Source organism: Ascaphus truei, unplaced genomic scaffold, assembly GCF_040206685.1.
Source record: "Ascaphus truei isolate aAscTru1 unplaced genomic scaffold, aAscTru1.hap1 HAP1_SCAFFOLD_2051, whole genome shotgun sequence".
Taxonomy (NCBI): domain Eukaryota; kingdom Metazoa; phylum Chordata; class Amphibia; order Anura; family Ascaphidae; genus Ascaphus; species Ascaphus truei.
The window spans coordinates 37,919-51,333 of NW_027454959.1; the positions used below are offsets into that span (position 1 = coordinate 37,919).

Genomic DNA, 13,415 nt, shown 5'->3' on the forward strand with positions numbered 1-13,415 from the left:
ATTATATATTAGTATATTCTTTTACATTTTCTTAGAACCACTTTTTTTATGATGATGAACTAGCAACGTCTAAATCATAGATAGTTTTTAACAGTTAAAATAGTATAATAGATTTTAGCATGTTAAATGTCAAGCTTAATCTTTCGTACCAGGATGCAGTTTTTAGTTCAACAGATAAATGATGAATTTTGTGTATGAATCAAAGTTTACATGTACAGTAGCTTTAGAATAATTGTCTCTTCTAACTGTATACTATGTGTATCTTTGAATTATGAGATTTCAGGTTTCTAGATTTTTTTTCAAAACAATGTTTGAGATGTATATTTAATACCTCTTTGCCTTTGCAGTTTCTGACCTGCATACATAAATTTACATTTTCCCATGTGGATATGTGAAAAACAATATTTTGCTGAAAGGAGAGTAGATGCATGAAATAGTCTTCCACTGGAATTAGACAGAGAAAATAAAATCCCGATATTCAAGAATGTTTGGAATTGGCACAAAGTAAACCAAAGTAGTGGCTATGTTGAAATAAGGCTATCAGATCAGGTAAAATCATCTGAGAAAATCAGCAGACTGAGTAAGCCAAATAACTCTTATGTCACCAATTTATGGGGGGGGGGTTCTATTTATCCCAAACTATATTACTTTACATTCTCTAAGACAGTGATTTTCAACCTTTATTTAATTTTTAATTAATAGGGAGTGGGACTTTTGTAGTCCAAATGGTGCAGCAGATATATTCACAGGTATTATATAATAATAAGTCCCATATGCTCGGATGTATATTCCTTAATCTTGAAATATAAGTGGAGTTAATAGTGTTCCATTAAATTTGATATCTATAGTCAACCATTTAATCTGTTCACAAAATGTGACCGCCCTAAGGCTGCAAATGTATAGAGTGGGATTTATAGGGTATTAGGGGAACATAACACCAAAGGCTGAGAGTTCCCTTTTCTCCTACCACACTCACAAAGTCACAGAACAGTATTAGTTGACATAATCAAGGAACAATTTCAAATGTAATAGTCCACTCACTTGCTTGATTGTAGAGTGCTGTATCTCAGTAAGGAATCCATGCAGGTGTGCTTCCAGCTTGATTGCAGAGTCTAGTTGAAGAGCCTCTAGAGAGGAGAGATGGAGCACAGCGCCGGGACAAAAAAGCAGGATCCACCACACCATAGGTTAATCTAATTTATTGGTAAATCGTTGATAAAACGACGGTAGAATATAATGTTTGTACGATATGGATTGTTGTCCCCAAAAATAAATAAAGTCTCCCATAAGCCCATAAAAAGGTTCGCATATGATGGGGCAAATGAAGTGCCCATAGCTGTGCCCCGTGTCTGAAGGAAATAAGTGTTATCAAAAAGAAAATAATTGTGATGAAGCAAAAATGTAATAGCTTCCATAATAAAAATAATTTGTGCTGGTGAGAGTGAGGATTTATCTAGAAAAAATTGTGTCGCTTGAATCCCTTGTGCATGACATATACTAGTATAAAGTGATGTGACATCTAAAGTAACCCATGTGTATTGTGTACACCAAGTGAATGTGGAAAGGGTGTTAATTAAATCAGTAGAATCCCTAAGATAAGATGGGAGTTGGTGAACAAGTGGTTGTAAGAAAAAATCCACGAAACTAGATAAACCATCTCCCAAAGACCCAATACTGGCCACGATGGGTCTCCCAGGTGGATTGGTAAGGGATTTGTGGATCTTTGGGAGATGGTGAAAAATAGGTACAAAATAGGTACAATGGGGTGGGAAATGTTAAGGAAGGAGATCTCTTTATCGTTCAAAACCCGCAATTCCTTACCCAGGTCAAATATTCTACAAGGAATTGTTTGGTAGGATTGGTTAAATTTAACTAAGAAAGAACAAACTGAGTTGGAAAATCTGAAGGGGAACAAAGACTTAGGGCCTCATGCAGTAAGCGACGATTATGTGAAATCGGCAAGCTTACCGATTAGTCATGTTATTGGCGTTTTTCCCTCTCCGTATGCAGTAAGTGCCGAATACATTCAAAATCAAGCCGAAAACAAATCCGCCCACTCTCACGATGATTAGCCGATCACACACAGGTGTATCGGCGTGCGTGGCGGGGTGCTGTTAGGTTGCCCAATCACAAATCTTGCTGAATCAGGCGAAACAAGCATGTATTGGATTGCGCGCCATATTTAAAGGCAACGTGTACTGCTAATCATTCTCTGTGTTGTTGGGAGTGAGAGAGAGAGAGACGCACAGAGCTGGACGATTGAAGATTTGCATATTGACTGAGAGACTTGTTGTGTATTGGGAGAGCTTTGTCCTTTGTTGTTTTGTTTACATCTTTGTCTTGTTTTATATGTGGAAGTGGTTCGTGTGATTGTCTGTACATTTGTTGTCTGTTTTTTGTGAGTGCTGGAAGTATGCCCGCAAAGCGTGGGAAGAGTGATGCTGGTGGGAGTGGGAGTGCTACTCGTGCGAGTACGCGTCGGAGTGAACGTTCTGTTCAGGGGAGTGATGTTGCTGGTGCACTGAGTGGTGTTGCTGGGAGTGGGAGTGCTGGTGCTGGGAGTGGGAGTGCTGGTGCTGCGAGTGGTGTTGCTGGGAGAGGGAGTGCTGTTGTTGGGAGTGGGAGTGCTGTTGTTGGGAGTGGGAGTGCTGTTGCTGTGAGTGGGAGTGCTGGTGCTGGGAGTGCTGGTGCTAGGAGTGTGAGTGCTGGTGCTAGGAGTGTGAGTGCTGGTGCTAGGAGTGTGAGTGCTGGTGCTGGGAGTGCTGCTGGTGGTGCAGTTGCTGATGGGGTGTCTGGTGGTGGCGTGCTTGCTGCTGCCCAGCTTTTGGAGGCTCTTCCATTGGAAGAAGGAGAGTCCAGTCAGCACCAGCCAAGCTCTGACCCTAAACCTGCTCGGAAGAAACGTGTGGAGAAGCCACGTAATCCTCGCTTCAATGACCAGGAAAATACAGCTCTTGTCACTGGCATTCTGGAGCACTATGACAGTATCTATGGACATTTAGTAGGTAAGTGTACCTTTACATTTATTATTCAAATACATGTGATCCTAGGTCATCTGAGTTTTGTTCATATGCAAATATGGGTACACAATATCTTTCTATGTTCATTAGTGTGGAAACACAGCTTTTTATCATGCCTTACAAGGACAAATAAACACAGGCGGTCAATTTGCCAGAACTGCATACAATATGAATGCAAGCTTGCTTACATGTATAGGTTTAGTAGTGAATGCTCATGTGCTTCACATATTACACATAAAACAGCATGTTTGCTATCTCTTGGAACAGCTAGCAGTGTAGGAAACTGGTGCTTATATTATTATTAATTTACCTCATATCTTTTATATGTTTTTCAAGGGCGGACAAGTGCAGCAAGCAAAAAAGAAATGTGGGACACAATAGTCATTGGTGTCAATGCCTGTGGGAATCGTGTCAGGGACAAGTATCATTGTCGGAAAAGATTTGATGATATTAGGTCCAAATTGAAAAAGAAAATACAAGACCAACGCGTGCATGCTACTGGCACTGGAGGTGGGCCCACACCACAACGTCTCATATTGACTCCATTGGAGGAGCTGCTTCGGCCAAAATTACTTACCGTCGTCGTGGAAGGCTTGGCTGGTGACCGTGACATTGGAATTTATCCCTCACAATTTCCACCAGGTGAGAAATATTACTGTACTAGGCGTGTCGTTGCTTACAGTTATTTTGCATATTTACACTGCTTTTTATACTGTCTTCACAATATAAGCATACCTGCATCTATATATGTATATGTCTGATTCTGTATATATATATATATCTCAAAATAGACATATATGTAGTAGTCCTACTAAAAGCAGTAACTAATATAGCACGTGCCATTGCGTGCTCATTAACATGTGAATTCCCAAAATGCATAGCTGCAGTGGAAGCAATTGATGGTGGGCGAAGATGGGGAACAACAGGGTAGTACACATGTGTAACACATGTTAATGAGAAATTATTAGTACTGCACCGACACACTTTATTCGAGCAAATAACCGGTATGTACCTGGCAGATACCTGGAATGCGCCGCTCCTCACCTCTGACAAGCCCCGTTGCATTTGCCTTCCCAGCCTGGGTTCATGCCTGGCTGACGGGCGGCTGATCTGTTAAATGATAATGATTAGGATTTAATAGGCTGCAATGCTTCGCGTGTCTACCAGATGGCATAAATTCATGAATTGTAATGCAGTATATATATATGTAGTGTGCAGTATTGCAGCCAACGGGAATAAAATGCTTCAATCCCTGCCGGAAAATAACTCAATGCACTCGGGCAGAAAACAGTCACAAACCTCAATACACCCGGGTATACCCGAATTCGTGGGACTAGCCGAGCTCGAATAAAGTGTGTCGCCAGTGTAGCTACAGGTACAGAACATAAATATGTATCATATTATTGTGTATTTTATTTATTTTACTCCGACAAACATGACATTACTGCCTATTTTAAGCATGCATCAAATAAATTGCATGCAACGGCCTACAAACATCACTTGCACTAACACATCTATAGTTGGTTATGAAAAGGTCCATTTTTGCTTTATGTCATATACAGACAGCATAATGAGGCACACGTATCATATGTTATGTCATTGTTTTCATAACTTAAACACTGCAGACGACTACTTAGCTCATCTACCATTGTGTTAACGCAGCTGCAATTAATATCTCATCACAGCATACACTTCAACAGAGGGGGTGGGGTTCAGCACACACACTAATTACAGCCTCATTTCACGGTCAACTTAGTTCACACCATTTTCACCTGTTTCAAGTAATTGAAAGGTGTGGCTGATTAGGCTTTTTGGGGAAGGGAATACCGTTCTTACAACCTGACTAGCACAACTGAAGTTAATCACACTCATTTGAAAGCTTAACTTTAGCTACTAAATGCCCCAACAACTCATTACTTATCAAAGCGTACGTCACACATTAGTTCACTCATATCTATAGTTGAACTACTATCAACGACACATTATCACACACTGCATGTGTTGTCTTGTTGAGTCACAGCCACATTCAGGTGTGCCACATCTTCTATTAATGTACCACACATATCCTCTACCAAAAACAACACTTTTTGCAATATGACCACCTTCATGAGAACCATTGTGAATGGTCATCTCATGATAGTTATGTACATTATGATACTGATATCACTACACAACATATGATTTTTATGTACAAATTTAATCTATTTATCATCACGCATTACTGCAGAAACATAGTATGTTGTATGTTAGGGAACTCAAAACTTCTAAGTACACAGGCATGTACATTGTTATTACAACTATTTATGTTCACTTTCACACACACATTTTGGGTAAAGGAACTGATGCTGTTAGGTACTCATAAATACAGAACATACAATAACTGTTTGTTCAATATTTACACATGTAAATGTAAAACTTATGTTATTGTTATATATAGTTGCCCCTGGAGGACATGTGTCACCTGAGACGGAACAAGTGTCTTCACCTGGGTCAGCCAGCTCAACACACCTAGAAGGTGAGAGTATCAGTTGGTGGCCATATAATATGTGCTCTTCTATATGTTATGTTGTCATGTTCATTATTTGTTTTGCACATCTTCTTTAAATAGGATTACTTAGTGTCAGTGAAAATTAAGTGTAAGGCAACATGTATTGTGTTAGTGATGTGAACTATCATGTAGGACTTCTGAGTTTAGAGCAACTTTTCATTCATTCATATTTCATACTGAGTCCAAACATTATTCGTAAGTCAAGGTAGTTTTTAATGTGCGGTTATAAAACGTATGCATGAAAAACAATTTAGCCTCAAAGAGGGCACTAAATTTGTGGTGAAAGGCATATTTATTCCTAATGCCAATAGCAATGGATCCGCTACTACTGTTCCGTCTGAATCGATACCTGCTGCAATATCTGCACCCTCCATTCCTGAAACCCACATTGTACAAGATCAAAAGGACTATGATTATGTACCAAGCCTTTCAGCTGAAAATGCATTGGAATGGGAACCCGAAGAAATGAACCTACCTCCCGACCAATTGTTTGAAGAAAGCTGTGCCGATTCCTATGATCGCTTCATGGAGGAGATGTGTGTCATACTGGATTCAGCGGGTGGGTCAAGCGTGGATGAAAATGCCTTGCATTTCTGGAGCGACCAGTTGCAGCCAGGCGAAGAGTTAATTCTAGAAGAATGGTAAATATAACAACAGTTATGCGTTGACTGTGCGTTTAAAAGTTTTTTTTTTTTAAACCACCATTTTCACTTTCAATGCGTGGATACAGCGTAACATTGCAGACTCCATAACATGTAGCGAACACAAACAAATTGTTTCCGCTTACAATATAGTATAACCTGAAAGAGTAGTACACATTGCTGACGGAATAAATATACGTACTTTGCTATCCCTTTAAACATATTAGCAACATTTTACCATAACTCTAACACATACCTGTTTTGTTATCATGCAACATCTACAACATTTAAAACCGGGTCCACCACGTATGACGTGGGACCCTTGTCATGGGCCAAGGCGTCCTTAAAAAGGATTACGGATGTAAGTCCCGCCCCCAAGCGACGGGCGCGCCTCAAAGCCTATTGGCTGTCATGTTTTGTTATAGTAACGGTAACTGCAGTGTGTCATACGTGCGGCTCAGTGTTTGTAGGCGTCAACTGGGTGTTAGCTGAATGTTAATTGAGTGGGAGGAGTGTTCGCATGCGTTTCACGCTGGCTTAACATGACGTCACACATATTGCATTTGCGCATTGTGTTATCGGCCGTGCTTTCTGTTCAAACACGTCTGTTTAAAAAGAATACAGATGTACTCGTTTAGAACGAATGTAGTTTCGTCTTCATTGTATTTGAAATAAAGATGTTATGTTTACTGGTATTTTCAACATGTATTGAACGCACAACGTACGCTTTGTTTTGCGCATGCGCTAACAGTTAGTGGAGCCAAGCGTGAAGTGCGTGCGCACACTAAGATGTGCGCGCACATCTTTCAGTATACAGGCAACGTTCACTTCATATACATAGTTATGCCTGCTACAAATTTAAAGAAACATTACATACTGATGTACACTTTAACTTCTAACATATAAGTGACTGACGTGTGTATCTACACAATCATATAGAGCTGCGTCACGCGTTGTCACGGATACATATATAGTAAGGTGCCATCTTTGACCTTCATGTGTTTGCTGTATTTCAGAGATGTCGGGGAAGATACAATCGGATGAATGTATGATTTCAGAAGAGTCTACCTTTATATGAGATGATTGTGAGAAGGAGCCACCGACTACTATACTACATATGGAACTAATTTTATATTACTTGCAGCGCTTATTAACAAACAATTAAAAATGAGATACCCTAATGCCTATATTGCATAAGCACTTAATTAACATAATGATTTTGCAAAAGAGTGCCTCATGCATTTTTATGGAGTGTTCTTTAATTACTACTAGCATTTTATGGCATGGTGTGTCTTATATATAACAACCATTCCCACTCTGCTAACACATTTGTGTATTCTATTGTGTAATGGAACGTATGTCTGTCGAAACTATGTAACAATAATAATAATAATAATATGAGCATGTTCATATATAGCGCTGCTAGTTGTACGCAGCGCTTTACAGACACATTTTTCAGGCTGAGGTCCCTGGCCCGTGGAACTTACAATTTATTTTTTGCCACCTGAGGCACAGGGAGATAAAGTGACTTGGCCAAGGTCACAAGGAGCCGACACCGGAATTGAACCAGACTCCCCTGCTTCAAACTCTCAGTGCCAGTGTGTGTCTTTACTCACTGAGCCACTCCTTCTCCCAATGTAAAGGACACTTACAACCAACTAGGCATTTCGTGTTAAAAATCTCTTGTTACATGGGTATGTTGATAAAATGGTTTGGGACTGTAGCAAATAATGTTACTGGCCAGATGTTATGGTCCCCTCCAATGCATGATGTTCTGAATATGACATCAACATCATGTTATGAAGTACGTTTCTGTGTATATTTCATTAACCTAACTAACTATAGTTTACTGTGTTTTTTAATAGTTGAAAAATACATAGTATAGTCAATATGATGATATAAGCTACCATAATAAAGCTGGTGTTATCATTTGTCGGTGTTATACATGGATCCTACACAAATTGATACAGACACAAACAGTTGTCTTAAAAAGTGTGTCTATGCTAATGTGCACGTGATTGACGTTACAATTGTGAGAATACTTGATAATTATCATCATGATAATGATGAAGTGACGTGATTGACATTCCAAAAATATTACCAACATTGTCATATTGTGAAATTAGAAATGCTAAATGACAGTAACATTAGCGACAAAATTGTGTTTTCTGTTACCAGTTTTACACTTGGTACATGTAGGACACATCCACACACGTGTGACTTATACATACACATGTCACAAATTTAAATTAATGTTGACTATTAATTCGTTGCATTAAAAAAAACCTACATTGCTAAATATAAGATGTAGTACGCATTGTTGTGATTACAGGCATTCATGCATAGAGTGTTATGATCAGTCAATTTTATGCGTGATTAATGATCTCCCGTAAGTAAACAAATAACTACAGTTATCCCCTTGTCTCCAAACACCTCTATATTACATTAATGGAATTTATAAGGAAACATACATAAAATGTGATGAAATGGGAGTAATCATTTTCTAATACAATGCACATGAAAGCGCAAGAGTAGCTAAATGCATATACATGATACAGAAAGTACATATATGTAACATTTGTGTTTAAACCAATATGTTGGGTTTTTAGTTCAAATAATTATAGGAAGATTGAGGTAGCCACATCTTATGAGAGATGTCAGCAAATATACATACCATGATCAGTCATACTGCAAATATACCTATAATGCAAAGGAACAATATATAAATTGCAAACATTGACATGCCATCTTCAGTACCGTAAACAACACAGCAAAGTGTGTATTTGGTGTTAAATGTGCAACACCTTGTATATTTCATGACATTCAAAATGTAAATCAGCCTGGTGTACACATCATCTGGATGTACATGTTACACTGCACCAATAACATTGTATGTAAGCATACTAGAAGCATGAATGAGTATGGGCATAATATGTGTTTTGTCTTAGCATAAGGAATAACACAATGCTAAAATATTATTGCTTTGTTACCCCAGTTGTATTCACATACACACAACTAAAGTACAATTGAAGAGGGATTATATAACCTGTGCAACAATAACATACCGGTGCCACATCCCTTTGTGCACACAGCAGAGAAAAGAAAGGTGTGCAACCCATATTCATCTGTGTCCTACCAGAAGGGTATATAAAAAAACATTCTTGTTAAGATAACATAATGTAAGTATAAAAGTAGAACTTGGAACATATCTGTTTGTACTTACAAGAAAAAAATGAATTGATGAGATTCTGGCGTGTCTGGCCACCACTGGCTGTTTGTTCATTTTCAGCAGCTACATGGGTGGGATGCTCGTCTACCAAAGCCTCAGCTAGGTCTGACTGTACATTGTGCCTGAGTGCAACATTGTGCAAAATGCAACAGGCAAGGATAATATCAGACACTTTTTGAGGCTTGTATAGAAGAGCCCCACCAGTTCTGTCCAGACACCTAAACCTGGTCTTGAGTAGGCCAAATGTCCTCTCTATAACAGATCTTGTAGATATATGGGCTGCATTGTACCTCTCCTCTGCTTCAGTTTGAGGGTTTAGCACCGGAGTCAAGAGCCACGGCCTAATTCCGTATCCTGAGTCACCTATAATGAATGGAGCACACATAAGCTGACATTAGTGATCAAATTGTACAATGCCAACATTCCTAAATAAAAATGTGTTTTGTGTTAGAACATGTAAATGTGTACTCACCCAGCAGCCAACCAGGTTCAAAATGTCCCTCTTCGAACGCATGGAAGACTGAAGAGTTCCTCAGGATAGAGGAATCGTGACTGGAACCAGGGAACTTGGGTACCACATGCATTATCCTCATCGTGGCATCACATACCACCTGTACATTGAGTGAATGGTAGTGCTTACGATTGCGGTACACATGCTCACTCTGACTAGGTGCAATCAAAGCAACATGTGTGCAATCGATTGCACCCAGCACAGATGGTATCCCTGCTATATTATAAAAGCCAGTCCTGACTTCCAGCCACTCTGTTGCCTCTGTAGGAAAATGAATATAATTCCTAGCGCGTCTATTGAGTGCATAGAGAAACTGGGTTAAGGCCCGCGAGAATGTAGATTGCGAGACCCCGCCCACTATGCCCACAGTTGTCTGGTATGACGCGGAAGCAAGATAATGTAATGAGCACAGCATTTTAACAAGCCCAGGGACTGCACGACCTCTGGCTGTGAAAAAATCTAAATCTCCCCTTATCTCCTCATAAAGAGATAAGATTGCTGCTGAACTCAAACGATAGCGACTTACAATCTCCTCCTCACTCATCCCATCTAACAGGGTTCTCTCCCTGTACAGACGCGGACGAGGCACAACTTGTCTCCTCTATCTTCTCCTCTGATCTCCTGTCCCTCTACCTGTCCCTCGGCCTGTCCCTCTCCCTGTCCCTGTCGTATCCGCGTCACTGTCCCTGTCACTGTCCCTCGGTGTGTCCCTACCTTGCCCTATATCATTCTCTTGATCAGCAAGCATGTCATAGAAAAGAATGTTCCTGCGTCTCCTAAACATTCGCAACATTTTGAAATGAGTAGCTGTGAATGAGCAGGTAATGTGCGTCCTTTAAATAGGTATGTGATGATGTCAGGTGACATAGTAAAATGCAAGGTGTTACATTAACATAATAAAGTACTTGTGTGGCAAGCTGTGTGTAGTTGTTGTTATAAGTATTTGTTGTGTGTATTCTGCAGGGAATGATGATATTTGGCAATGATGTGACGTGAAGCTTTGTACAAAGATTGCTTGCAAATAAATAGTGTAATGTGCAATGCATGTAACACTTGTGAACGCAAGAGTCAGTCATGTAATGAGACAAAAAGGCTGAGATTGACGTGGGAAAAGTTTTGTGTAACATGTGTAATTATCCATGTTATTGTCACATGTTGCCAACAATGAATAGTCGTGTGCATATGCATGCATTTCTGTAATGAGGATAGTTGCTATAGAATGAGTTTACAAGGTGTCCCAATGATGAATTACTGTACATGTGTGTATAAGTTAGGTTGAAGTGCTTGTAATGCTACGGTTACAGTGTAAACATGCAATGTGATTGAGCGTCCAATAAGTGACGTCATGAAAATAGGGAGGACCCAAACCTAGATGTAAACATGAGAATTTAGATGTACATGAAGGTTTAAAGATGCGTGACACATTACAAGCATTGTGTAATGTAAAGGAACATGAATATACGGTGTATGTGTGACATGTGTGACATGTGTAACATCATGTAAATAATTGTCGCTCAGTTCAATAAAATGTGTGATATGATGTGAGGTTCTCCTTTAAGAGTGTAGTATAGTATTTTCCCTTGCCACATCATCACATGATGAGTAATGTGACCCGCAAATGCTGAAAACATGTAAAAGTCGAATGTTATGCAAATAAGACACGTCAGCTGTGACACAATGCAGGAAATGCCCCCCACACTGTAATGCAAATGACGTTTGTATTGTGAGCAATGAAACGTAAACAGTACTATACTGTTATACGTCCCCGCTCCATTGACTTCCATTGATGTACAGAAGATTTTTTTTTTCTAAGTGCCGTTCCGGCAGCCTTAGCGATCGTTCTCCCGTCCAAACTGCCAACTTTAGTTGGCGGGAGAAATCGGCCATAACATCTCAATTTCGTAGTGCCGATCAGCCCCGATAAGCTGTTTTTTTTTGTTGAATCCAGCCGATTTAAAAAAGTGGCGATCAGTGTCGAAAACAGGCTTATCGGCAGCCGACTGGCCATAACAAAATTATCGGCTCCGAAACCTGGCGAAATCAAGCACTTATCGGCGCTTACTGAATCTCAAACCCAATTTTGGCTATAAAATGGCCATATTTCCCTTATCAACGCTTACTGCATGAGGCCCTTAATCATTAAAAGAGCCGATAAAGGCGGTGCCATTGTCGTACAGCATGTGGAAAACTATATTCTGGAAGCCCTACGTCAGTTAGGTGATCAGAGTTCATATCAGAAGCTTGGATCCAATCCTACCAAACAATTCCTTGTAGAATATATGACTCTCATTGACCTGGGTAAGGAATTGCGGGTTTTGAACGATAAAGAGATCTCCTTCCTTAACATTTCCCACCCCATTGTACCTATTTTTCACCATCTCCCAAAGATCCACAAATCCCTTACCAATCCACCTGGGAGACCCATCGTGGCCAGTATTGGGTCTTTGGGAGATGGTTTATCTAGATACGTGGATTTTTTCTTACAACCACTTGTTCACCAACTCCCATCTTATCTTAGGGATTCTACTGATTTAATTAACACCCTTTCCACATTCACTTGGTGTACACAATACACATGGGTTACTTTAGATATCACATCACTTTATGCTAGTATATGTCATGCACAAGGGATTCAAGCGACACAATTTTTTTCTAGATACATCCTCACTCTCACCAGCACAAATTATTTTTATTATGGAAGCTATTACATTTTTGCTTCATCACAATTATTTTCTTTTTGATAACACTTATTTCCTTCAGACACAGGGCACAGCTATGGGCACTTCATTTGCCCCATCATATGCGAACCTTTTTATGGGCTTATGGGAGACTTTATTTATTTTTGGGGACAACAATCCATATCGTACAAACATTATATTCTACCATCGTTTTATCGACGATTTGATTCTGATTTGGAGAGGTAGCAATATGAAATTGGTTTTGTTTATTGACTACCTCAACAAAAATACATACAATCTTAAATTCACATTTGAATCAAATAAACATCGTATTAATTATCTTGATGTCTGTTTTTAAGTCGATATGGATGGTAATGTCCAAACCGATCTATACCGTAAGATCAATTCCCGCAATTCCTTTCTCCAGGCTAAGAGTTCACATCCGATTGCACTCATTAATGGTATACCCAAAGCGCAATTTTTGCGTTTGCGCAGAATATGTTCGACCGATCAAACATTCATAGATAGATCTATTGATCTGAGAAATAGATTTCTTTCAAGAGGCTATGATGGGTCTAACATAGATTGTGCATACACCAATGCTCTACAAATGGATCGTAAAATTCTGTTAAAATCTAAATGGAGGAGAAAAAATACCTTCTCTAAGGACTCTACACCTCTATTTGTATCTACTTATAGTAGACAATCTAGACAAATCCGCAACATTTTCCTTAAACACTGGGTTGTACTTAAGCTTGATGAACAACTGAAAAACTATGTAGATAAAC

At 39.4% G+C, this 13,415-nt stretch overlaps 1 long non-coding RNA gene across 1 annotated transcript; it reads right to left on the reverse strand.

Moving 5' to 3' along the window:
* Positions 1-6,033: 6,033 nt before the first annotated feature.
* Positions 6,034-9,351, reverse strand: LOC142477217 (uncharacterized). The gene is made up of 3 exons (XR_012792252.1): positions 9,275-9,351; positions 8,884-8,909; positions 6,034-6,198 (listed from the first exon to the last, which is right to left on the reverse strand). It is a non-coding gene; the product is annotated as an uncharacterized LOC142477217 (long non-coding RNA).
* Between the last annotated feature and the right edge of the window lie 4,064 nt (positions 9,352-13,415).